This window comes from Polyodon spathula, chromosome 1 (genome assembly GCF_017654505.1).
Source record: "Polyodon spathula isolate WHYD16114869_AA chromosome 1, ASM1765450v1, whole genome shotgun sequence".
In the NCBI taxonomy this organism is placed as follows: Eukaryota; Metazoa; Chordata; class Actinopteri; order Acipenseriformes; family Polyodontidae; genus Polyodon; species Polyodon spathula.
Genome location: NC_054534.1, coordinates 15,075,693 through 15,102,537, shown reverse-complemented (window position 1 = coordinate 15,102,537; position 26,845 = coordinate 15,075,693). Strand labels below are relative to the sequence as shown.

Here is a 26,845-nt window from a genome sequence, read left to right as displayed (position 1 = left end):
TAGGTCAACCATTAACCAAATAACAGGAAGCTTCTCTGAGTAAACCCAACAGAAGCCCTTCAATGAGCAGATTCTTTACTATGTGACCTTCATTAATGTCACACATGAACACTGGGCCATGGCATGCTGATGAGCACAGTACACTGAAAACAATCAGCAATTTGGATAGAAATACAACACATGGAAAATAAAAGATATACTGCACCTTCGAACCCAGGCACAGCACCAGCTTCATGAATCACAAAGTGATCATTTAGATATGTACTGTACCAACTCTCCAGTCAAAAACTAGTTTCTGCAGTTTACTAGTTCTTGGAAAGAGTCTAGGTGGTGGTAAAAGGCACAACCTGCTGAGGTCCACTGTTGCGCTCATGTTAATGCCTACATTTGTTGTTCCATCAGCAGTTTGATGTCTGGAATCCACCCCGAGTTCATCTCAACCGGTCATTAACAAATGGTTACCGGAGATTGCCCGTCTAGCTTTTAATGCTCAATATCCATCTCTCTTTTTCATTGACATGCTACATAATCACACTGTCTGAAGCCCGGGACGTTTTACCATAATACTTTGCCAGTCGGACAAATACTTCATACAAATGAACATTTAGAAAAATACGTACGTAACTAAACCTTAAAGCAAAAATATATATGTAGTACACAAATACACATATCCTTTTAATTCACAAAGCCACGGTCACACAGTAACAAACATTTAAATTAATGCTAAAATACTATTAAATTGCCTTTGTCTGCAGTAGGAGCCCAGTAAAGTTTGACCGCCAGCTCTAGGAAGAATATTTAACATAATTACAAAAACTTGAGATGGACTTAATTATTTTTAATACATCTTTGAAATTACTCCATAGCATTGCACTCTTACTAAACTGCTACCTTCTACGAACTGACTCGACTCTTCATTAAGTACCCTCAGTCTTCCACTGAAACGTCCACAAAACACAATTATTTCTCTTTATCCAATGGCCATATAGGAAACCATGCACCACTGCCATTCTTTTAACCCTTCTGCTCCAGTGAACGTTCTACCTGTTTAAGGTCTGCTGACATACAAGACTTTTGTATATCAGGACAAATATCCACTGGAAATATACCGTATTATATCTTTCTATTTGATTTCCTGAAGCAAAAATTATTATGAATCACTAATTGATTGTGTTCATTCTTTAATAAAAGCAAAATCATAAAAGTGATATTCTATTTGTGGGTGTTGTGCGCGACGGGGAGGGGGCAAGCAGATTATGAAGGACAAATAGATTTTTCCAGCATTTTGTCCCTTGGACAAGAAGTTTTTTTTTAAATTGCACACCCTTGATAAAGCAGGTTGATATTGTCTATTGTCTGTGTGTATCAATATAAATAATGCAGTAATGGAACTACAACAGTATATTGCAGGTGTAAACCAAACATTAAATGCAAAGTTATGCATAACTGAAAAAAATTCAAGCCTTCTGCGCAGACTAAAAAGAAAATTTAAAAAAATCATACATAAAACCTCAAACCACACCAATTTGCAACCTCATTTACCTGCCAAAAACCTCTACTGTTTCTTTTGATTAGAAGACAAGACAACACTCTTGATGTGTTGTTATTGTAAAGGTAGCCTACAAACTCTGGGATTCAGGGAATGAAGACCCAGAAGAAACAATAAGTCTGCCCTTAGGCTTTTGAGCTTCTCATGTAAACATCACCAACCATGGTTGAATCAGCCTCCTGACCCAGTTCACGTCTCCTCATAAACTGTTGACCAAAAGCTAAACTGCTCAGGCCTTTAAGCCAAATGCTGCACAGCCAAGTGCACTGCCTCATGTGGATATTGCACAACCTGCTTAGAGGAACCACCCCCCCAACTGCTGCCTCTTGCTTGACAGAATTATCTTCTGCGTCACAGCAGAAGCAGCAAGACTGCTGGCTCTGCAGGCTTGAAACCACCATTTCACAAAACCATGCTGCAGTTTCCAAAGCAACAACAGCCATGGTGCTCCACCATTTTACAATTCTGAAGGGCTCAGAAACCACCATCTCCACTTAGTTGCTATCCCATTACACAGACAGAATGGTTTAGAATAAAGCAAAACTGGGTCAATTTTCTTTTTCTGATTTGTGCACCCTTTGAACTAGTAGAGCAGCTGAATCTAAACGTCCTGATCAAAAGGCTGACTTGAGGTGGTTAGTATTTTAGGAGTTGATTTTGGGCTTCATATAAAGCTATCTAAAAGGCTAAAGGTGTTGTTTGAAGCTTCAGCAAAGGACGTGCTGAGGTTCAGTGTGGGCGGGCATGGAGACGGGCACTGGCAGCGCAAGGTAAATTACTGCACAGCACTTCTTTTTAGAGTGTCACTTCAGAAGTCATTTTTTTTCTCTTAGTCTTTTTAAAACAACTGCTTACTCGCACATCTATGCTCCAGGTAAAAATAAATAAACTTAACTTGATTTCTGCTAAAAGATCTTGAAAGACTAAGGGTTTAGTATAAGAACGAATGCGCGTTACAATACATTTTCATTCATTTCATGGATTGAAAAGGGTTGTGCGCTTGTTTTAAATTATTTAGTAGTTCTCCATTTATGACACATTTGCGACTGTTCCTTAAATGAGCAGTAATATGCCAGTAATATACACGGAGGTGTACGGGCAATAAACTGAGTTGTCCTATAATTAATAATGGTAGCAACAATATAAAAAGTTAACTTTTTTAAATTTAAAAATATACATTTAACTAAATTAAATACTAATTGTCAAATAATATGCCAACTAATGCTTACTATAAATTTAAGTTAGGACTGTGTCAATATTCTGGTAACTCGATAAACATATGGAAAATATTCCTCGGTTCAATATCCTGGCAGTTTTAAAAGTATTACGTTACTTAAACAAATGATAAACTGAAAATATTTCATTATTTTCACACCACTCCATAAACTCTTTAACCACATATTACTTACTGTAGGACAAAAATACCATTTGTTTTAGTCTAAATAAAATCATCAACATAGTTAAGATGCACAAGCTTAATAGTAATAGAGACCAATTGTAATTTGAATACCCCTGCATGCAAAAGGCTTGCAGCTGCTGTTTCACAATCAAACGCAAAACACCCCAGCACCAAAAGAATATTATCTTACCTGTGTACATCCCTTCACCCACTTTGAGGAAATCCAGAACACTTCTTAAAAATACATTAAAGCAATGCAGCTCTGTGCTTAACCGTCTCACATCTGCTAATGCTGTTGGTTTGACTGTGTCCATTTCCAAAATCGTGCTGCTGTAGACTGGTGTTCCTCCTTTTCGTTTGTATTCATTTATTATTGTAAAGAGCAACACAGCAGTAGAAAAATATAGGCACTTTTAAGACAGTGAGACCAAAAAATAAATATAAAAACCTGATATGTACTGAACTGCTGGAGCATTTGGTCCTCTTTATATTAGGGGTGGAAATTTTGAATAATAAGATATCTGAATATATCAAGAATAAAAGTTTTAAATACCCAAATACTCAACCTCTAATTACTGACAACAGTGACAGGTCCTTAGAACATATTAGCAGCAACCACACCTAGGGACGCATACAGCAAGAAACATCTAAGGCATCTAATGTATTCAAAGTAAAAAACTATTTAAATTGTAAGTATGAAATAAGAATACACAGGAGAGGGGTTTTAACTAGAAAATGCAAAAAAAAAAAAAAAAAAAAAAAAAAAACTTTATAAAAGGAACTTCAAAACTTTGAACTGCGTTTTTAACACCCTTTGACAACTCGTATGATAGGCTTGTAATGATAACGGTAATCAAATTTTTTATCGTTTGGGGCCCCACGATAATGAATCGATAATATTTTAATGAAATCGAATATTACATGAAATAAAAAATCTGTCTTGTATATATTAACTTACTGTCAAGAACGTAATCTGTGTTGTTGCTTCTAAAAGTTACTGAGAATATGCGTCTGTGAACAAATGCAGGATGCTGATGCAGAGATCAAGAGTAACCTGCTTTGTTAATGTATTTTATACATATTGTTTTAAATCAGTCCCAACTGTAGCCATCTGTCTTGAGCGAAACTAATATATATATATATATATATATATATATATATATATATATATATATATATATATATATATATATATATAGTACCAGTCAAAAGTTTGAGTACACTTGCTGGAAACTAGGTTTTTTTATAATTGACAATGTTTTACGTTGTATACGTTTCTGTAAATACTTGAAAATGAAAACACATGTTACAATATACAAAACAAAACATAAGGAGTATCAAAGCAATGTTCAAGAAAATTGAAAATTGTCTCTAAATCTTGGATTCCTCAAAATACCCACCATTTGCCTTAATAACAGCCTCACAAACACGAGGCATTTGGTTAACAAGTTCAAGCAAGAAATCACCCGACATATCTTCCCAGCTCTTCTGCAGCAATTCCCAGAGATTTAGGGCACTTGTGGGTAGCTTTGCTTTGACTCTTCTGTCCAGTTAGTCCCATGCAAGTTCTGTGGGATGAGGTCTGGAGACTGGGCAGGCCAGGTCATTAGATTGAGTTGTCCTTCACTTTCCTTCTTCACCAGATAGTTCTTGCACAACTTTGAGGTGTGTTTTGGGTCATTATCTTGCTGAAGAATGAAGGACTGCCCAACTAGCCATAATCCTGATGGAATGGCATGCCTCTGAAGTATGCTATGATATCCATGCTGGTTGAGCTTGCCATGGACTTGGTAAAGATCACCAACTCTGTCACCAGCAAAGCAACCCCAGACCATGACACTGCCTCCTCCACGCTTGACAGTGGGAACCACACATGCAGAACTCATGCACTTACCCTCTCTGCGTCTTACAAATGCTTGGAGGTTGGACAAGAATATTTCAAATTTTGACTCATCGGTCCATAAGACTGTCCAGTTTCTTTGTTTTTTGGCCCAAGCAAGTCTCTTCCTCTTATTCTGCACTCTTAACAATGGATTCTTTGCAGCAGACCAGCTTTACGCAATCTCCTCTGAACAGTTGATGTTGAAACATCTGTATTTCTAGTAGCATTTAGCTGAGCGTGTATTTCACAGGTAGTTAATCGCCAGTTTCACAGACTTGTGACTCAAATGAACTTGTCTCTGATTCTGAGGTCACCCTTGGCCTGCCTGACCTTGTTCGGTCCTCATGAGTGCAGGTCTCTTCAAATTGTTTGATGGTCTTGGCCACAGCAGTTACAGACACTTGCAAAGTTCTTGCGATTTGTCTTAAAGATTAACCTTCATTTCTTAAAGTAATTACACACTGTCTCTTTTCTTTGTTTAACTGAGCATATTTTGCCATTTTCTGCTCCCTTACGTTCCGGAATGACCAACTTGTACCTACGCTACCTATATTTATAGTAATCATGGACCCTCACCTGTTAACATTAATTGGTGACAAAAGGTTAATTAGGTAACATGTTAGTTAACTCAGAGAACATCTGACAAAGACACTTTTATACCTAGGCCAGTGTTCTAACACCGTGTTATACACATTTCAGACTTTTAACTGACTTGGACTTCAGACTGAAATCCCCTTGCTTTGGGTGACCATTTCATTGAAATTGACAAGATTTACATTTTCATTTAAAAATTAAATTTTTGAATGCAATTCACTTATGATTATCAGCTTATATAAGTAAATGTATCATATAATGAAATATTAAGTGTTTATAGACAAGTTTATACAGTTAAAAGCATAGATAATCATGAAAAACCTGGTTTCAAGCAGGTGTACTCAAACTTTTGACTGGTAATGTGTGTGTGTGTGTGTGTGTGTGTGTGTGTGTGTGTGTGTGTATATATATATATATATATATATATATATATATAATATATATATATATATATATATATATTTTTACCTTTTCGTTTTGAAGCAATGCACTATCCACAACCTTTTTTTGTTTGACTAAATGCCTCTGGATAGTAGCTCAATGTATGTGATCCAATGAAACATTGAGATTGTACAAAATAGTTTGCCACTCGCAAAACGTTCACTCGCTTAACAATATCAGTTGAGATCTCCTAGGATACTAAACCCGCCCTGGATGCCCATAATCTACCATCTACCAAATCAGTGAGGAGAGCCCAGAGTGGTTATTGACTGCTGTTAAGTGTCAAATCAATAAATCCTGTCCAGTTTTCTTTTTGAAATTGAAACAAGCTTATAATCACATCAGGAACCTGGACCGATACACATAACTTGGATTTAAGTGCAGGGTAAAAGTACACAAAGTAAACAGTTTTTACGGTGAAGAATGAATTTCATGGCCCATGTCACGTTTTTCACAGCCATGAAATATGTAAGGTCTTAGTAATGTACTGTATAAGTGTACGCGAATCCACTTAGGATAAACACTTCTCTGAGCACTCCAGTGCCTTTTATCAATAATTAAATATGGCATTTGATAATAATAATAAACATAACGTTGCTAGTTATAATAAGTAAATGTAATAAATATTAGCACAATTCTTTTTTTTTTTTTTCTATCAGACTCTTGTTGCTGTAATAGTACGTAAAGCACCTGAAGAAACTTCATATCTGTCATTACGTTTACAGACATCACTTGGTTCATTGCTGGCATTAAAAAAAAAGCAGGAAAACCTAAGAATGATATTATATTAGTTCAGAAAACCAAATGTCCAGCACAGTTGTGAGACTCAAGGTGTTTTGAAAAGACCTGTATGGTTATTGCTGACACTTAGAATAACAATAAAAAATCTCAAATAGTTTAGTAATAGTCCAGCAATGTCAGGTGACAGTAACTATTGTGACTATTTATATGTGACTATTTACAGTATTCCACAAATTAAGTCTAGTGTTTTACCGGCATTATAACAATATCCAGGATAAAATATGAAACATTGATAAGGCGTGTTGACTGACTCGTTGCTCTAAAACAGGTTCAATGCTATGTATTACCTGAATTTAAATAGTGCCCGTTTTAATGTAAACGCATAATTAACCCTCTCAATGGTTTCTTTCCTAATTCTGCTGTGTTATTTGCAAGATTTAAAAAGAGGCGTGTCTCCAGGCAGTGTCTTTATGAAACCAACGGTGTGTAGTGTAGTGACTACATCCTTTACACAGTAAAGTGATCAATGTCCTTTAAGGATTGTATAGCTGTAAAAAAAAAATTGAGCTAATTTCTTAGTCGTCAGAAAATATAATTCAATTAAGAAACTGTCATGGTTTAAAATTGCTAATTATAGCTTCATTAAAAGACAGGCAGCATGGAAAGAAACTAATAATGAAATACGCAATTAATTTAGCTTACTTACTTCAGGAAAGCTTTGCCTTGAGCGCAGTACCTTAGGTCTTAGTTTTTCAGTATAGAAAAATGCAATGCTTTGCCACTGTTGCCGTCTTATTCTCTATGTGTTTATGACTAGCATTATGATATTTAATGATATTGACTGGTACACGATCACGCGAATTACAGCAAAACTTTACGAATACTATCGCAGCATCCTCATATAAATAACCAAGTTTCTTTTAGCTCTGTCTTACTGAAACATTGCTTTTTTTTTCCTTCGTTGGTGCAGCCGCCATGTTGAGTTTCATCAGAGACATGGAGTGAAGTCACATGATGAATAAACTCACAAAAAAATAAATAAATAATGGACATGGTATGTCTTCTTCAATTACTGTACATTTAAATGTGTATTTTCAACCAATGTGCTGATTACATTTTTACCAGTTTCAAAACGGTTGTTTTTTAAACGTGAAAACAAAACCGTCAAAGTGTGAGTATTGTGATTTATATTTATGTGTACCAGAGTATTTATACTTCTAAATAATGCAGTAAGCTTGTGCTTCACTGATTTTAGTATTCAATTATACGACAAGTTAAAAACTGTGAAGTTCATGAGCGGCACTCTCATGTGATGTGCATTTATACAGAGGAAAATCAGAGAATTAGCTGCAAGACAGACACGATGCTTATGTTAATACTTTGCAAGAATGGTCTCAAAATAACAGGTTTACCTCGAGAGCCTGAAGTCTCGATTGAGGTTGATATTTATGCAAATAACTTGCGAAAGTTAGTAAACTGAGTGCGAGGACTGTTGCCAGTTACTACGAAAAATGTGCGCATTTTAGCCTTGGAGGTGATGTATTTTGGTTGCGATGTGGTATGTAGATTGATTAGGCCTATACCTGTACGAAATAGATATTCCACATATCCTGGTTGCGGTGTGGGCAGTAAGTCAATTAATAATAAATCCACGTACTTGTATGAAAGAGATATTCTGCATATTTAAGTATGGAGACACAAAATAAAACTATCAACCAACTGTCGAAAGTTCCGTTGCAGGAACGGGTCAACTACCTCTAATGCACTGTTTGGAAAAATTATGTTGTAGTTGTAATGCAAATCTAAGTGGCTATATAAAGTCATGTAATGTTTTCATTACAATATGACAGCAAAAAGTGAAATGCATCTCTGCACCCACAGCACACTGGAAGGGACTGCTGCTTTAGCTAGCAGAAGCTGGGCCACGCAATTCATAAACTGTAACCAACAGCAAAAAATAAGAGATCATATTATTTCCATGTGAATAGGTCAAATGTTAATGTAGTTTCCAAACCTTGTTTTTTTTTTCTCCTTTGGACAGTGTGGTTGATTGTTTTTTTTTTTTTTTTTTTTTTTTTTTTTTTTCTTAATTTACCGTTATGTTTACACTGGGAATTTGTCAGATTTTACACAAAACAAGACAAAGGCTAATGACTGCAGGAATATGACAATTGGAGAGTGCTATATTTAAATGCCAATGTATTTATCAAACTTGTCTTTAAACATCAGGAGTTTTTTTATACCATGCTCTAAAAATAGGACTTATTGTTCCTTCAAACTGTTACTGTGAGGGAAGTGTTATTTATTTATTTATTTTTAAGCATTTTAGAATTTGCACGATAATCGATGTCAACGTCAGGGTTTGAACACCGTCGTATAAAACACACAACACGACTGCTTAACAAAGCACAACAAAATATGTTTGCTCAATAACATCTATGCAATAATACATAATATAACGAGATGTACTGTACCTGTACTTGCAGTTTCCATAATATAATAATAATAAAAAAAAAAGTCTGATTCCAGAATTAAGCCAGTAAAAGATGCAATGCTTGTTTGTTTTTTCCAATTTTTTTTTTTAGATGACTGAGTATTTAACTCGTTGATGCACGGTGGTCTCGTTTAACTTTTTTTTTTCAAAACACTTCCACACGTTGATGGTTGTTTTTTTAAGATTCCATTATCACTACTTATGTACAGTACCCCCTTAGCAGATAGCAGAGCTAGATAATGAAGCGCACCCGCCTCCCTGTCAATTATCAGCGAGGTCACAATTGTAGTGGCTGATCACTTTTAACTTCCTCCGATCTCAAAAATACAGTGCCAAGTTTTTCCGGGTGCAATTAGCGCACTTTTCCATTTGTTTTAGAAATTAACGAGTATTCCAAACTTGATCAAAGTATTCGTGTAGCCATTTTATTTAGAATACTCGAATATTCAAACTCACTCGTACTTTATATTAAGAGCCGTGGGGGTTGCTGGGTTGAGCAGAATGATTGGTTGTCCTTTTATCTTTATGGAATGTTGCTTTTGTGGATTCTATTGCTGTCTTTTTGTTCTTTTAGACAGAAAACACACTATGAGTGTGGCTTTTCGCGTTTCTTATTGTAAAAAAAATGTGTCATAACTTTAATACATGAAGAAAGACTTGTTTATCATAACATTAAGACTTTGTACATTATTTGTACCCCCAACATTTCCTCTGGGACCTTCAGCTTTTTTAGTTGAGAGTCCTGACTATAGCTCAAGTTACAGGCAACCTCCAGGCAATCAAGGTTTATAAAAAAAAAAAAAAAAAAAAACATAAAACTTATGTTACACTCATAGTCAGGATTCGGTCAATCACCGAAAAAGGTATTTATTTTGATCAAATTGCGAAATGGAAAATATCAAACACGCAAAGAGCAAAACACAAAAGAAGAGAAGACAGCTTCTTCGGTCTTTAATTAAAGCAATACATAGCAAAACATAAGAGAGACCGCTTCTTCGGTGTTTGGTCTGCTGGGGGATCTCTGGAGTGCAAGTTGAATTTAATTTCAATGGTCCAATAGTTTATTCCTAATTTGGATGGCCCCAAAGAAAACAAGCTTTCTTAAATGTGGATTGACATTTGATTTTGCAGTTTAAATACTGTGTTTGGGACTCCCGAGTGGCGCATCTGGAAAAGCCATTCTGAGTGGAGTGCAGGATGCGATCTCTAGCCTGGAGGTTGCTGGTTCGAGTCTAGGCTATTCTATTGCCGACCATAGACAGGAGCTCCCAGGGGGCAGCGCACAACTGGCTGAGTACCGCCAGGGTGGTGGACGGCTTAGATCGGCCAGGGTGTCCTCGGCTCACCACATACCAGCGACCCCTGTAGTTTGGCCAGGCATCTGCGGGCTTGCCTGTAAGCTGCCCAGAGCTAAATTGTCCTCCAACACTGTAGCTCTGAGGTGGCTGCACAGTGAGTCTGCATTGTGATAAAAAGCAGACGGCTGATGGCACATGCTTTTGGACAGCATGTGTTCGTCTTCGCCACTCCCAAGTCAGCGTGGGTGTGGTAGTGGTGAGCTGAGCCTAAAGGTAATTGGATATGCCAAACTGGGAGAAAATAATTTTAAAAATATAAATAAATATTGTGCACTAATCTTAGAATATGAATAAAACAATCAATGTTTAATTGTTTTCGTTTTTTTTCTCTAAAACTATTTTCTAAATAACATGGCGAGAACATTATGAAACGTTATTTCAAACTCATTTGGAGTTTAATGTTTGAGATAATTACACTCCTAAACTGCCTACCACAGCTCCCATACCCAAAACTGTACCTGCAGCTCTCTTTCTAGGTCTTTAAATACATTTTTTTTACTTCACTTGAAAGTGAAAGCAGTCATTTTTCAATTTTTTTTTTTTTTCTTGTGCTTGACTTTTTTTTGCTACAATAAGGTTTGTTTTTGCGCTGGTGAAACACAATGTTTGGGTCTGCTGCTAACACAGAAACATACAGCAGTTCTAATTCTATAGCTCTGGCAGGGAAAGAACTCATGTGAAACAAGGCAGCAAAAAAGACACATAGTGAAAAAGACATTCGTTTTGATTACTAAAAAGCAAACAAAAACTCATATAAACCAGGTGAAGAACTCAAAAATCAACATACGTAATAATGATATTTGTGTACTTATGTGTTTGTTTGTGGGTATGGGGATAGGGGTCACTTAAAATGAGCTCTGGACCTTGACCTTGCTGTATTTCAGACCTTCACATAAAAGGACTACCCCTTGTCTAGGTTAAAGCAAGCTTGCTCACTCCAGTGTAATATAATTCCTCAACCAACTCTGAAGCATGTCCTCCTTCTTCATCAGCTGGATTTGTCTCAGAGAATGCTACCCACTGTATTCGCACTACAGTAGTTACAGCACTTAACAAGCCATAGAGAACAATTATCTTTGTAGCTTTTCTAGTTTTAAGCAAGAATAATAATATACTGTAATATGTTGCAACAACTACTTCTATTGTATTTTTCTCTTCCATGAAAAAAAGCTATGGGGCTTTCACTATACAGTAGCACTGGCTAAAAGTTCCATGTTAACACTGTAGGCCAGGAAGTTTAAAAAATACTGTGCACCTTTAAGCTTCACCATAATGTGCCACAAAATGTAAGAAAAAACAAGGATATGCTGACTAATAAACGGTTCATTGCAGAAACTCAATTAAAATAAAATGCTAGGCAGCAACAAATAAAATACATATACTGTAAAGGATAAATGTAAAAAAGTTAAGACAATTATATGGGTCAGCATATGGCTTGTAGCCTTCTCAGGAAGCGTCCATTAATAAGTAGAAAATGGATAACGTACTGTAGTACAACTTTCAGCCTCTGCTATGACTGCTGCATGCTGCGTGTTTGTCCTTAAGAACATGGCTGAAGTAACCCATGCAGATGCTGAATGACCAGAAGATACATTTTGATTATTTCCACTGAAAACCAGATATCCTGGCCAGAGCACAACAGGCAAACTATTCTTCAGTGTCACTGAAGGTCAGTAACAATGAATAGAGGTTCTGTCAAAAACCAACAAGTCCCTGGCCAACTGACCTGTGAAAACCAACCAGACAACAAAGAAAAAGCACCAGCTCCTGTATCTACAGCTATGGCCAAATGCTTTGTATCACTCAACAGAATTTTGCTTCATGAAGTTGAATTAAACTATTTTGATAACAATTATTTGAAACTCATTTTTTGTAGATAATGAATATGAAATAAAGCATTCACACGCACCGCTTTTTTTAACAGTCTTTCTAATTTTAATGAAAAAGTGAAAAGGTTGTATGAAACACACTAGAAACTGTAAAAAAAAAAAAACACTGATCTTTACTGACATTTTCCCTTGCAGTGAAACAATCAAGATTCATAATTCCAGTCAAAAGACACATTGCAATAAACTCAAAACAGCTCTTTTGCAGAGAATCATTCATTTTAATGTTGTATTAAAGCTTACAGAAGATATTGCAGACCCTATGTACTTCAGTAACAATCAATAGAGGCTATTCATTTTGCAGCAACTGTTTTTTGAGCACAAATTCTTTCAATACACTGTCGTTTCTATAGGTATTTTAATGTATTGTACTCTCTAATACTAAAAGCAAGGGCTACTGTAGAAGTGACCATTTACAGCAGGGGTGCCCAATCATGGTCCTGGAAGGCCGGTGTCCCTCCTGGCTTTTGTTCCAACTGTTCCCTAAATTACTTAATTGGACCAATCAAGCACTTATTAGAAGTATAATTAGTCCAATTAAGCAATTTAGTGTACAGTTGGAACAAAAACCAGGAGGAACACCGGCCTTCCAGGACCAGGATTGGGCTCCCCTGATATACAGTATACTCCCACGAGTACTGTGACAATTGTGGATGGTTTTCTAGAAATAACAGAAAGGGGGAGGCTTGCTTTGTAACTGCCCAATTACAAAAACAGCTTCTAAAACATTTTTAAATGTCACTCCTTCATTTTCCTCTTTACACTGTTCCAAGTGCAGAGCCCCTTTTAAGCATTTTGACAAGATACACTCATACATTCCTCCTAAATCCAAAATGCCTCTTCACTTCAGTATTTATGCAAGTGATGCTTTACAGCAGCCGCTAGGTTATTTTTTACGATAGCATATATTCAGCCTATTTTTGCTCTCCTGAGAGCCTGTCCGGCTACAGTGCCAATCTATAGTCCATGATGAACTAAAGGTCATCAGATAAGTGTGAACAGAAACCTCAGGAAGAAAGGTGCTTACCCAACCTGTAACTTCACTTTCATGTTCCTGTAACAGAGAAGAACTGTGTGTACTGTAGCCTAAGTTGTTCAAAATACACTGATATCAGCTAATTTAGGGATCCTGATATTTTGTTTTTTCAGTTTTCATATATTGGTAACTATACCTATTGAATACAGTTCAACAGGTTTCAGCTACTATGAGTCAACACCAAGAAGAAGCACAGCAGCCTTCTCTTATTCACATGCACATACAGTGTGTTCCAAGGGTCCATTGGGTATGAAGATAGTGCACCTCAGAGGGAGTGGTTATACTACATTGCAGTTCCTTGAATAATGTCGGGACACAACAAATTAACAATGTCAGATACATCAGTGTGTCTAAAACATATACTACACAAAGAAAATCATTATCATATTTATAATTATTGTAAAGCAAAGCACAGCAAGACAGTGTTTGGCAATTTAGAAAACAGCATTGCAAAAACAGTTCTTATCGTGCTTTCTCAGCCCGTGCCAAAGTAATCCGTCTGTCTTTGGAGGGCGGCAAAAAAAAATCTTGTTTCAGCTTTTTCAAGGTAGTTATTATAATAATATGTGTGCAATTATAATAATAAAATTGACATTAATCAGGTTCCATCTGTACCAACATGTAAATGACACAAGCCAGAGGTCCATCGGGCTAATGCAATAGGAAAACAACATAACGACCTTGTTTTTCTCCATGGATAGAGTGAAGCAAAGCACCACTGTTAAAAGAAGTTATTGCTTTTCATATATAAATATCTGTTAACGTCTACATATGCAAGACGCAAAACAAATCCATTGGATGAAAAAATATTTTGTCTTGCATTCCTGGGACGCACAGAATGGTAAAGGGAAGCAGACATGCATATTCACGGTAATCTGTTAAAGAGCAGCAAAATGACTGTAAAACACTGCAATATAACAGCATTGATCTAGGTACAGCCAGTCCTGTAGGTGGCAGCAATAAGCCTCATATTTGGCTTACACAGCAATATTAAGGCTATTTACTTTTAGGCCCTGTCCACACTACATACTCTTGAAGGAGCTGGAGTCTCCTGTGGTTTCTCAGGCTGCTGTTGCCAAGAAAGTTGACGTGTCAACATCGCAGGGATCTCACCTTGTGATAAGATATGATTTTATTATTTTTCATTTTATGTAGACATAAAAAACAGCGACACACTTTGTTTAAGAACTATCTATTTTTACTTCTCCCGAGGTGTCTGAATAAAGTGCAGTTCACTGTGTGTGTGTGTGAGTGAGTCTATACACACACACACACACATTCTATTATTATGATTATTAATACTATTACTATAGTTAGTATAAGCATTAAGTCACACAACACAACAATGTATGGTGATACGCCCATGGGTTCCCAAAGAGAAATAATGATTCACCCCTGCCTGCATATGAGAAGGGGAGAAGGCGAGGTCAGTTAGCCCAGATAGACCCAAACAGGTACACTGGGCTAAATAAGAAAGCACAGCAAAGATGCATCTCATGAAACACAGCCACATGCCTTTGAAGCCATGTTTTGTCTGCAAATAACAATATATGACCGTGTTATCACTTTTAAATAGTCATATGTTAAACAGCATCCAGGATCAGTTACATCAATAAAAGTTTATTTATTTATTTTCTTTTTTTTTTGGTGAAGTTACTTTAAATAAAATGGTAAGGCTAGGATTTTTACTGAAAAAGAAGTGCTTCAAACTAGGGTGGCTAAACAGCCCATAAGGTGGGGCAAGTGAGGTTTTATTTGTAGAAATAGGGCTTATTTACAAAAGTAATCTAGTTGGGTTGGAGGCAGGGGCCAAGGCTGACTGCAATAATTCACATGCCAACAAAAGGCCACAGTTTATGTGCCAAATTACCATTAGCATATTTCACAATTAAATGTGTAGTTGTAGTCAAATTAGGATCCCATGTTTCTGTATGTACTGCAATACAGAACCAACACAAACACTGTTGGTATGGAATTGTATTATTTAAGACAAATTACTTAGATAACCAGATATTTCCATTGTCATTCTAATTTGCATAGCATGACACCTGATGCTGAGATGATCTTGGTCATACCAACAACTGTATTAAAACTGCAGTATTAACTTTGAACAATTTCATATTCAAAGTGTCAAAATCGGGAACAAAATAACACTTTCTGAGAATGTATTTATTTATTTATTATCGATTTATTATTCAGAATATATTTACCATAGTGGGGCAAATTAGCCATTGAGTAACTGAGAATAGGAAAACACTTTAAAATATCTATTTTACCTTTGCAAAATCAAAAACCTTTTTTTTTTTTTTTTTTTTTAAATACAACAGTATTTTGTAGAAATTGCAAGGAAGAACACTAATTCATAGCTCTGGTGAGCCTCTCCACCAAAATGACAGAAGCCCCATCAAAAGTTCCTGAAGAAAATGCAAGTTATCCAGATAAGTTGAAAAAGAGTTGTTGAAAACCCCTCCCACATGTACATTATAGATAGAGCGCAACAAATCCTTCCTTGAAGGACCATCATTTTAGATCAGTAAGTCATACTTAACATGATAATGACATCATCTAACCAGTGTTTCACGTCATGAGAACATTCTTTATACAGTTTTTTTTTTTTTTTTTTTTTTTTCAATTCTCTACATTCCAGAACCTTAAAGATCATCAAAGTCCAACATCTGCATCATGAATATTTAAAATCCAAGTCTAAACTCTTGAGGCTCATCATTCCACCCTCAACTATAGTCATGTCGTGTTTTTCTGTGTCTGGAAACATTACAATCATCCTCCATTTTCTAGTGAGGTCCACTGTCACAAAACTTAACCAAGACTTCATAAGTGAATAAACATATCCTAAGATTGTCTGCCCTTGTGGGACCTGCAAGCCATTACAACATCAAATACAAATCTTAAGTCCACCCTTGTTTCATGAATCTTGAGAATTTCTGTCTCACTTCAGGCTCTCCCCTAAGACTGTCTGCTGTGCTTTCCTCCATTTTATGGTGAAGCCCACAATGACATACCTGACTTAAGCTCTGGCAGCACAGACATCCAAGCCCCAGCCAGCAGCAGAATGAAAAAGAAACCAACTGCAGTTCTAAAGACCCCCCCCCCCCCAGAAAACAAGGAGCTTCCAGACAGCGGGAAAATCACGTTAAAAATCCAGCCTTTATGTTTTAACAGAGTAAGGTGGTCCAACAGGAGCTCAAAAAAAATGGACAGAGCTTTTAATTGAGTATGTCTGGACTTGGACCAGAAGCAGGCTGCCGTTAATGGAGGATCAGCTCTGACTAGTGCTGGGAGAAGAGAGCTTAGCGTGCAATGGCTTCTCTTTCCAATCTAGCTAACAAGAAAACAAAAAATTCCGTGATCAGACCTACCTAAATAAACCCTCCTGAGGATCGGGTCGCAAACTCAAGCTCTAGGGAGGTCCAGTTCCGTGTCCCGATCTCCAAAAAACGTACAAATAAAGGGGTGGTTGAAAAAATAAAGAGGTCACGATCTGGCTGGCTCTACGTGTCTGAATGCCAGAACGGAGAAGCTTTCTTTCTCTCTCTCTCTCTCTCTCTCGCTCGCTCTCCCTCTCCCTCTCGCTCAGTGATCCAAGTCCTCACGACTGGTCCTAAACTAAAAAAAAACAAAAAAAAACCCTTCAGCTTCTTCCAGCTGATTACACAGACGTTGTCCAGATTTCACAACGACTTGCTTAAATGGATCATTAACAAAGCCGAGATCTTAACGTTTTGGTTTCACGTTTTACTTACAGGTTTGTCAAGAAAAAGCTATCTTACTAAAAGTTGTTTTGTGTCTCTTGCGTGTGCCCGGTCTAGAGGGTGATCGCCATCTTTCCTGCTTCTCCTTTGCTGCAGCTGCAGATGACCTGAGATCCTCTCTCTGAATAATGAACAACCAGAGACAAGGAAGACAATCTGCAAAGCAGGCAACACAAAGAAGTTTTGGAGACAAGCATGCACCAGGGGGTGCACAAGAGTTTGCAATGGTGATGGAATGGACAACGTGGTGTATGCAGAAGCCTCTTAGATTGCAACCAACCCATCTTTCAGCCTTGTTAGACTTCTTTATCAGAAAACATTCCAGTATATCTAAGTTTGGACATTTGGACTATGCTTAAGATGCAGCGTTTGGGCATCCTTAAAAGTATCAATATCCCTTTTATTGCAAAGACCATAACCTAAGCAATACTGGTCACATGCAACCAAAGAAAACCCAGAATGAGTTTCTTGAGGTTCAAAAGGGGGTTATTATTTATTGGGGTCTGTCTCTTTTAATAATTAAGAAGTAAATGATCTTAATCATCTCAAAACACCTTTATTTAAAAAAAAAAAGCCAATATGACCCAAAATGTTTTAATTAACTCAGTTCTTAAAGAGCTACGGTAGTTGTCCTCATATTCTTACTGAACTGAACTACACCGTCTTACAGAGTTTTCTAAAATGTAATTAATGGCCATGTTATGTACTTCAAGAGTTATCCATCAATACGTTACATTTGTTTCTAGGAATATGCATACATAGAGTCTATTTTAATGATCTAAACAAAGACTGTTAATACCAATGCCAAAAAAATGAGAAGCCAGAAGACCAGAAAGTTCAGTGAAATGTGTAGTAAAGTTAATAAGAAAGTGTATAAATCAATCCAGAGGGAAAACACCGCCTGGGTTAATACAGAGTTAAAGGGCTGCAGTATGTAGACATGCCGCTGTTCAGCTCATTAAAGTAGACCTTGTACTGATGTAAATAGAATAGCTTCACTGTGCTCCACGTGTGGTCATGTTATCAGTTTCTTTATATAACAACGTAGAAACCATTGCAAACATTTATAATGGTTAATAATTCTGTTTAAGATAGCTGTAGGAGTGCATTAAGTATATAATGTACAGTTTATTTACAGTATATTAAAGTAATAGTTAAATATGACACATGCAATCATTTAACTCCCATTATGTCAAGCAATTGATAATAGTTCTACATAGTATGGATTAGAAAACGATTGATTATCATCAGCCAGTCAGCATCCAGCTCTTGTGGGCTTCTATCACACGATAGATGCCTGCTGGAATGTCACCGCAGCACATGTGAATCTAATTTATAATCAGTCCGCAGAACTAACACAGACAAAAGCAACCAGTCCTGTACCCTCAACTGCTGATTCAGCCAATCACAGCCTGTCTGCTCGACAAGCATCTTTCAACAACAAACCAAGACTAGGACAATTCAGTAATATTGCTCTATTCAAATATGTGGCACTGTCCAGATAAACTATAAGCAGGTCTGACAAGTAAAAAAAGTATTTAGTTGAATAAAGTTATTAGTTTTTTTCTCTAATTATGTGTGCAATCTTTTATGAACATTTTTGGGACTATTTTCCTAAAACTTTTCCCAGCGGAAGGGTACCCGACGAATCATTACAAGTTCAGTGTAAATGTAGGTTTTAAAGTGTGGGTCGACGTGCTTTGACCCAGGTCGAGCGAGACAAAATGCACGATGGGCATTAGTAAGCGGATGAAGTAACAAACAGCCACTCCTGCGTGAAGGATTAACTTCCACAAGCAACATTTCTGTTTATTCTGTTTAGTCAAGAGCCAGACTGCAGCAGGGATGAAGAAACATTTGCTCTAATCAACACTTGGGCCAAAGATTCAATCCAGAGAAGTTTGGATGGAAGCATCTACAACAAGCTGCTGCCAGGGCATTGAGTACCCATATTATGTAGTTGCTTCCATCAACCAGCTCAACCCTGCTTCTCAGAAATCAGTGTGAAATCATGTAACCGACCTGCATAACATTGGGTCATAACCTGGGTAGGGTCTGACCTGGGCAGAGCATGCCAGTGTGAAAGGGGCTTTAGATTACATTTTGAGTATGAGGATTGAAGTATGATCCACCTCATCTCAGTACACTATGAAGAATAGTGTATGTGTGTGTGTGTGTGTGTGTGTGTGTGTGTGTGCTTCAGCTTATTAAATGTGTACAATAATCATATGATAGGGCTCTTTCCACAAACCTTTAGCTTATAAGTTCCAGGCTAACATAGTTCATGAATATCAAACTGTATTTTACTTATGCTAAAAGTTATCTTAATGTTTTATGATGTTTGCAATCATTCTGAGAACCATTGAGAATTGTTGCAAATACCTTAAACACCATAAAACAAGAGAAATGTAAAAAAAAAAAAAAAGAAAACAGCAATCAAAATTTCATGTATAGCTTCTTAGTCATGAGCTAAAGCTTTGGGAATCCATCTATACCACTTTGTCCTCTTAGGTGATTCTTCTGATTATCACTGTGATTGATACAAGTCCTAATAGTTGACTCATTTTCTTCAACAAATACAAAACAGTGTAATTTCTGAACAAAAGCTTTTAAATGACAAGACTGGAAGTCCCCAAATATCCTTAAATTTGTCACTGGTAGCAAAACACTTAAAATCCACCTCTAGGAGGGAAAGTCCCTCATTGAATTAGAAATATGTGCCTTTTTCATATCTCTCTGCCCGATGCATTTCAATAGAACTTCTCAACAGTCTGTCTCTGATGTGACTAAAATTGTTGTGACACAAATGCAAAGTATCTCTGAAATTGGCAAGCTATCTAAAAAGTGTTTGATTTCAATATTTTGTATGTCACTGACAGATTTTTTCTATCAACGTTATACTGCCTGTCGTTCCAAAGGCCATCTCTAAAAATGTATGCTTTGGGTTAAACAAGACTAATTGCCATGCCAGTCTTTTAGTACACTACAGGACTCAATCATAAATCTTTTACTTAAAGTTGGTTATTCATAAAATATTTATAGGTTGCTGTGTAGGGGCGGAAAGAAAAACATTCACAGAAAAAATTTTGGTCATCTAAAAACATATTGTTCTCCTTTAAGAATTGTGACGTCACTCACAAAGTGGTTTCAGGAATGTGGATAGGACTCTTGATCTGTCATAAACAAATGGTTATTTCAATTTTTTAAAGCGGTACCAGTAATTATATCTTTACTTTCTTGACTTACGATTACAACATTACAATATCAGGCTTCAATAATGTTCTGTTGTATAAGAAATCTAACCTTTAATAGGGTTGTTCCTAAAAAGAGAATAAAGTTTATTGTAGTAAATTTGCATGAATGTACATATTACATTCAGACATTAATGTACATCACATTTTTACCATGCTTTACTAACATTCCCATCAACTTTGTTCATTTTATTTGCATTATAATAACCCAGGTACATTGTTAGGTCTATCTTGATCAGAGCAGAGTTCTTTTGTTTTTCAAAGGATTATGCTGGTTCAAGAGTTTGAAATTCTGGTTGTAAAGCTGGTTATACCGGATCAGAAAGAAAGAAACATTCCTTTCAATGACCCAGGTCAAGTGTAATACTTGAGTAGGGGTGCACACACTGAAACGCTGTTAACATGTACTACAGGTTTATTTACATGATGCATATCCATACAAATACAATAAAGAGCACATCCAGTTACCAGCACTAGAATGTTCAGAATGGAGATCCATCATCCTGTACAATGTCTCATTTTCAAGAAATACAATATCACAATCACTCAAAGCGTAATGCTTTAATTTAATCAGTCCTTTATCTGTTCTATACAGCTATGTGTTCACAACGCTTTGTATTTTAGAATGGATGATGCTAGCATTTCATACTGTAATTATTTAATTGTAATGTCGGGCCTCATTCCCTGGACTTGTTTTACACTGTTCATTTTGTGATCATTTCAGTGTTTTGTGGTTAGATTAAACATGGATTTTACATCAACATTGTGCACATATGAATTTGATTAGGTTTTTTGTGTAGAGTAATAACTTTCTGTTAGTATTCCAGTGGATGGTAGCTCATGATAATAAAATCGTGTTCTTGTTCATTAAGTTTTCTTTGCATAAAAACCAGAGAACTTTGGTCAATTTTACCATGTCTCTTAGCAGGTATCTAGGCTAAAATGTAGACTGGCCTGTACAAGAACTGATTTATGTTTTACTTGAAACATTCTCTTGTCATAATGTTCACATTTATTATAAAAGTAGTGTGAACAGTTTCAAATACCAAAAAAAAATATTATATTTATAAACTGATATCATATTAATAAAATGCTGCGAAATCAAAGTGATTGCATGTATTCCTGTGGTGGTTCATATCACTGTTGTATTTGCGTCTGTGGTAAAGGTATTTATAGTATTGTATTATTTATTTATTGACAGGTAAGTGACTTAAGATGCAATTTACTGTTTTATCATTCCTGTTTGATGTTTCTGAGTGGCTCTGACTGCTAATGATCCAATATTGAATTATAGTGCCTGAAGATTCATAGCTGCCTGCTTCTTTTGAGTATTTCTTCATTCAAATTTTAAACAAAAAGGTGGCAGAAGCAGTTTGGTCATAGCGTCATGATTGTAAATGTCATAAAAAGGTAAGGGAATGGTGAATAAAAATAAAAATAAAATTACATTTGAAGCTGCTGACCCTAAAATATTTTACAACCAGAACTTACCCATGCTTTTTAGACTTGTCAATCCATATACACAAGGCATAAAGTAAGAGTTCCTTTTTTTAAAGCCTTGCCATGGTTTCCTTTACTTCACAGAGATCTACCATGCTGTACATTACTTTCTTTTGTTATATTAGAATGGTCATGCTTACATATACACTTTGCTTCTATAAACCATCTCAATACGCTGAATTATTGGGATTAATGGAACATCATCAAATTAAAATGGGCAAAATACTGTCATTACCAGCATTTTCATATATTTAAATAGTTTTTTCTCCCTTGAAACAGGTAGGGAATGTAAATATATAGACAGGTAGGTAGATTGGGAAGTAATACATATCTGTATATCATCATCAGCATTTTTCAATCCACTGCTGGATGAAAGCCTCCCCAAAATTCCGCAAAAGCCTGCCTGCTGCATCCCTCATCCACGTTGCTCCAGTGTGTTTCCTAAGATCTTGCCATCTTACTGGAGATCTTCTTTTTGGCTGCTTTAGATCTCTTGGGATCCAGTCTAGTATCTGCTTGGTCCAGCGAAGGCCTGTTTTTTTTATATATATATATATATATATATATATATATATATATATATATATATATATATATATATACACACACACACACATATACAGTGCCTATAGAAAATCTACACCCCCTTGAACTTTTTTCACATTTTGTTATGTCTGTGCCTCAGAGTTTCATGCATTTAAATGAGGATTCTTTTTCCACTTATCTACACACCATACTCCACACTGTTAAGGGGACCTAGGTTTTATTGAGAAAAAAATTACATATTAAAAATACAAAACAGAAAGATTGGAATTGGACCATTCTTCTTTACAAAACTGTTCAAGCTCTGTCAAGTTCCTTGCAGAGCATTGATGGACAGCAATCTTCAAGTCATGCCACACATTTTTGATTGGATTTAGGTCACTGGGCCACTCAAGGACATTTACCTTTTTGTTCCTTAGCCACTCCAGTGTAGCTTTGGCTGTCTGCTTTGGGTTGTTGTCATGCTGAAAGATGAACTTCCGTCCCTGTTTCAGCTTTCTTGCAGAGGGCAGCAAGTTTTCCTCAAGGACTTCTTTCTACTTTGCTCCATTCATTTCCCCTTTTATCCTGACAAGTGCCCCAGTCCTTGCTGATGAGAAACATCCCCATAACATGATGCTGCCACCACCATGCTTCACAGTAGGGATGGTGTTCTTTGGGTAATGAGCTGTGTTGGTTTGCGCCAAACATAATATTTTGCATTTAGGCCAAAAATTTCAATTTTAGTTTCGTCAGACCTCAAAACTTTTTGCCACATGGCTACAGAATCTCCTGAGTGTTTCTTTTTGTATACTTCAAACTGGATTGAGGGTGGGCTTTCTTGAGTTATGGCTTCCTTCTTGCCACCATACATGCCAGATTTGTGTAGTGCTTGGGATATGGTTATCACATGCACACTTTGACCAGTCTTGGCCATAAAAGTCTGTAGCTCTTGCAAAGTTGGTAATCTCTCTGATCAGTCTTCTTCTTGCTCGGTCATCCAATTTGGAGGGACGGCCTGATCTAGGCAGGGTCTTGGTGGTGCCATACACCTTCCACTTCTTAATAATCGTGTTGATCATGCTCCAAGGGATATTCAAGGCCTTTGATATTTTTTATTCCCATCCCCTGATCTGTGCCTTTCAACAACTTCTTTTGAAAGCGCCTTGGTGCTCATGGTTGAGTCATTGCTTTGAAATGCATTACCCAACAGAGGGAACCTACAGAAACTGCTGAATTCATCCTGAAATCATGTGAATCGCTAATTTAACACAGGTGGAGACCAGTTAACTAGGTGTGTGATTTTGAAGGGGATTGGTTACACCTGAACTCATTTAGGATTGCTATTACAAGGAGGATGGACACTTATTCAACCAAGCTATTTCATGTTTTATTTTTAATAAATTTTCTACAAATTTCTAGAATATTTTTTTCACTTGGAACTTGTAGGGTAGGATGTGTAGATACATGAAAAAAAAAACAATTTTAATTCATTTTAATTCCAGGCTATAAGACAACAAAAGGTGAAAAAAGTTGACAGAGGGCATAGACTTACTATAGGCACTGATATATATATATATATATATATATATATATATATATATATATATATATATATATATATATATATATATATATATATATATGCGGTAGGGGGAGAAGGCTCAGATTATTAATCACTGAGTTTTCATTTTGAACACTCTAGTCACAACACTTTGCTATGCTACTCATGTGTGACGGGGCAGTGTCACAGGCAATGGTGTTTAGACCAGGAAGGCAGACTCAGACACAGAAGAGCTACAGTAAATCACTAAAGTGCACATTTAATCAAATAATAAAAGAATAAACAAAGCACAGGAACAAAACAAACAAAACAAAATTAACAGGTTTAACAAAAACTCACCCAACATAAACAAACACAAACTCAGACACAGACGAAAAGACAGCACAACACAACACAGAATAACACGGATCAACATGGAACACGCTCCTCCACTTCTAACACCAGTATCAATCCTATCTTACCCAACCAACACCTGTGATCGCCCTACTTATACACCTGTGGCCGGATCCTAGCTTTTATAAGGACTATATTTACATTGGTATATTGATGGAGAAACAAGAGAATCATAAATTATACAAAGAGAGATGGATATTCCTCTAACCACCCACATAATTTGGGAACAAAGGGGAACTTTCAGAGTAGGGAAATAGGACATCCTGTTTCGATAAAGGGAAAGAGGGAGGAGATTATATTGATGCTACTTTGGAACCAAAAGCGAAGTTAATCATTGCTCATGTTTATATTTAATTTGCTCTGCATACTGTATGTTACTGTCAGTGTAGATTTAGGCACCTTGGAGGATCTGTGGAAGCCACAACCAAATAACTCTTATCTGTTTTTGGAGAGACTTTGTGCAGTCTTCTCACACTATGGGCTGCACATATCTAACAATACCCAGCTACCTGTGGCATCAAGCTGTGATTAACTGGGCATGCTTGTTGTTTCAAGTGTAAAATGTATCTCGTATCTACAAAGGTTCCATAAGCTTACATCATCAGATTTGTCCTTGTGACAGAAATATAATGCCTTCTGGTTGGAAATCTCCCTCCCGACCTGTGAGAGCACTAAGTAGTGAAAGGGAAAGTCTTTGGACGGGCTGGCCTGACAGTTCATTTCCTGAGTTGGGAAGTCAGTCAGCCTGGAAGAAAGCGAGACTCCATTGCAGGAACGTATTGACCCAAAAGGTAAACGAGGTAGCAGCTGTAAGCAATAGAGACAGCTGCAATCGTTTACCAAGGGGTCATGCGTGATAGCATAAAGGGGCCGGAGAATCTTTTCCTTCGCTTGGTTTATATTGAGAAAGTGGAAGGAACATGTGAGACACAGAGAAAGTGTTGTAAAAGTATTTTGTGAGTGTTTGTTTGTTTTTCGTGTTGTTAGTAATTGTCTTGTTTGTTAACTCACCAGATGGATAAACACGACTCCAGAGCTGTCACCACGGGCCAGCACAAAACCGGATCAACACTGCACTACAGTCACAGTTAACATTGTTATCACTACTTGTTCACAAACATAGCACTTATTATATTGTACTTCACCACTCAGAGCACTCACTTTGGACTTTGTGATCGTGTGTGTGTGTCTAATTGCATGTGTTTAGTACTGTGCTTATTGTTTACAAGACTGCAACCCTTTTCACTACTGTGCAATATACATGATTGTTTAATGCCAGCTTATTATTATTTGCTGGCTGATCATCAGACCATTGGATTATTAACCAGGTAAACAAACCATTTCACCCATACTTTGTTTTCTGTTTGTTCTTGGGCTTACGGCACCAGTACTGCACCTGTTATACACCTGCTACTAATTGCCACTTGCCACAGTCCTTTACTGGTATTTATTATGTTAACCAACCCTATGTTTCCCATAACATAGGTGATAATGATGATGAAAATATTGACTTTAACCCTAACCTTTTACCACAGATTCTATGATGGAGAATAAAGATGTATTCTAAAAAGTAGCAGATCTAAATACACCAATCGTTTAAATAATAAAATAGGGTCCTCCGTGCCAATTTACATGTACATTTAGTAGGCCTTGCATACACTTTCACAGATTCTATTTTAATTATTTTAAAATAGTATTATTTAATGACACTCTCTAGGTCCTGTAGGGCACTGGGAAATTTGACATGAATTTAGTCTACAGTTCTGTGTTGCCATAACCTGAGTCATTGAGAAACAACAAATCCAAAAATGATTGATGCAAGAATCAGCATGATGACTGCCTTATGTTATAGTTCTTGAGAGATGACTCACTAACCTTTCCTGGGAAAGGTTACATTAGCATGCCCTTCTGTGGTCATAACAAGTAGCAAGATTGGCCACTCATTGCAGATTTAACACCTTGGACATTCCTGGGCATGGAATCTACAGAAATACATCCTTGCAAGTTCTCCTGTGGTATCCTGGACAATGTATTTCACAGGCTAAGAGTCAGCAATGTTTATTTTGCAGTCACCTTGATCAGAGAGAGACTGATAGATTGGGATTGTAGAATGAAGTCACATCATACATTACAATGGCATTAAATATCATTCAGGAAAGGTCCAAAAATGTCAGCTAAGTTATATATTTCAAGACTCCTCAACTCTTTCATCACTGCAAACCTCCAAAGACAGTTTAGGAAAAATACCGCCACTCAGAACAGCAGACCAGCAAACCAGGCTTGGTATTTTTGTATGACACTAAAAGTATTTAATTAGTTATAGTACTTTTGTCTTTGTGGAAAGTTAATAAGCAGACCCAAGCTATTTGTTTCTCAGTTTTGTAACATTAGCATGGAATTTTCTCCTTTAAAGACTGGAGGAAACACTTTCAAATGATGCCCCTTGATACAGGTACCTAAATTGT

General features: G+C 36.7%; 1 protein-coding gene across 8 annotated transcripts in view; it reads right to left on the bottom strand.

The window, feature by feature from the left end:
* The window catches only part of LOC121314588 (zinc finger protein 462-like), a 49,923-nt gene extending 32,626 nt beyond the window's left edge, over positions 1 to 17,297 (bottom strand). For 4 of the 8 annotated variants that reach the window (XM_041248072.1, XM_041248011.1, XM_041248055.1 and 1 more), the window contains exon 1: positions 16,758 to 17,297. The gene's annotated coding sequence lies outside the window, so the exon portion shown is untranslated. The remainder of the gene's footprint in view (positions 1 to 16,757) is intronic. The other 4 variants (XM_041248021.1, XM_041248030.1, XM_041248038.1 and 1 more) reach the window with 4 other exon arrangements.
* Positions 17,298 to 26,845: the final 9,548 nt, after the last annotated feature.